This window comes from Aphelocoma coerulescens (assembly GCF_041296385.1).
Source record: "Aphelocoma coerulescens isolate FSJ_1873_10779 chromosome Z unlocalized genomic scaffold, UR_Acoe_1.0 ChrZ, whole genome shotgun sequence".
Lineage (NCBI taxonomy): Eukaryota > Metazoa > Chordata > Aves > Passeriformes > Corvidae > Aphelocoma > Aphelocoma coerulescens.
In genome coordinates, this window is record NW_027184085.1 from 65,786,650 (window position 1) to 65,788,550 (window position 1,901).

Sequence of the window (1,901 nt, forward strand, 5' to 3'; positions counted from 1 at the left end):
AGAGAAAAGAACTCTTGGCCTAATTAAGAAGAGTGAACTAGATTTAATGATGAACAATTTATTGGCAGTTAATAGAGCTCATACATGGTAGCCAGGAGCTAGATAATTTATCATTAAAAATAATCTCCATTACCTATAAAATCCCTTCTCTCTTGATACAGTTAGCAACTGCACTTCACAATTACCATTTTTATAAGCCTGACTCACTGGCAAATGAAGCTGTATTTCACAGAGTAGCAGCAAAACTTGTAGGTGCTGTGAATATTTAAATATGCACAATTCAAGTTCTTTGTCAAGAAGTTTATTTTCTCTTCAGTAAATGACCCTTTGCAATCGTGACCTTGATTTTCAAAGCTTCATAGCCCAGCCTCTTGTTACTTTATTATGCATCTGGAAAAGTCCTTAAAATGCTTCTGGTTAATGCAGTCAATAAAGTACATGGTAGGAAAGTGCTTTGTAGGAAATATGCCCCAGATATTTCAGCACCCTGTGCTTGCACAAGAGGCAAACTGCTGCTCTCATGATCAAAGTGACCCCCTCCACCAAGCTGGTGGGAATGGTGCTTGTGTCATTCAGGATAGTTTATGACAAGAATTAATTTGGCTTCCTCTTTTGCCTTTAGGATTCAGAAGTGAAGGAATATGTGCTCCACACGTTGGCTGTTAAGATGTGAAGATGTATCAGTGTCCCTGAGTCCACACCTCTGAGGCTGCCTGTGGACAGCCATGTAGAACCAGACCCGAGGCTTTCTTTTTGGTAAATAGCAGCTCTGAATGTAGGACATTTTCCAACATTGTTTCTTCCAGCACTGTTCCCCTCCAGGTAAGGGAGAAGGTAATTTCACTCTGCAATAAGGTAACCTACATACAACAGTGTTGAAAGCAGCAATTTTGTCCTATTTGGAGTTTTGGAGGCAATGATGAGGACAGCAGCATTACTCATCAACTTGATGAGTAGAGGCATTCTCCTTCACTCACAGGCAACAGGAGAAGATGGAGTACTTTGAGGAAAACTGCACTTCCTGATAAAGACATCAACTCCTTTTTGACATTGCTCCAGCACTTGAAGCATGTGTGAGGCACATCAAAGTTAAACTCAGCTGGAAAGCCCTGATGATCAGGACATGCAAGACCTGTTTTTTGGTTGCTTCTCTGATTCTTTTTGCCCTACTGTTTTCTTCCAGGAAGATCTTTGAGGTCTGTAAGTGCAAATGTGCAATGCCACTGCTCAATGTTACTACTCAATGGTGAGAAGGGTACAAAATCTAACCGTATGAAATCTAGGATCAGACTTAGGAATTAGTGGCTTGAGCCATTTTTTAAAGAGAGGGGTTCCAAATTGCAGGAAAGTTTTCAGTTAAAATCTCTCCTGATAGTTGGCTTCTTGCTTGCCCAAAGACTGCAGTCTAGCAAATTCAGCAATGGTATCCTGGTGCCATTGTCGACCAATGAGAACATTTTCAGAGCTTCATCAGAAAGACCAACAGAAGGTGGGAAGAAAGTCCCATGCATACAGAAACAGACAGATAAAGGCAGTTTTTTTCATACCATCTAATGGTAAGAGTGAAGCACACTTGCTAAGTACAGGTTTTTGATCCCCAACATGAGTGGAAGGTCATTGATGCAATGGGGTCTGTCTTTGTGAAGACCTTCAGATTTGGGGCACCTACATTGGCACCTTTTTTTTACACAATGCAAGATGAAGACAAGAAGGGCAGAAGTTCCTTTGGCCACCTGAGACCACTGGACACCTCATCACCTACCACATTCTTCATAATTTGTTTGAACTCACGTTAGCATCTCTTCAACAAAGCTGTTCACCTGACAGTCTCCTTCATGGAGAAAAATCTTTGACCTAAAATCCTGTGACAATTCTTTGAGTGTGGTAAGGGATATCTCATC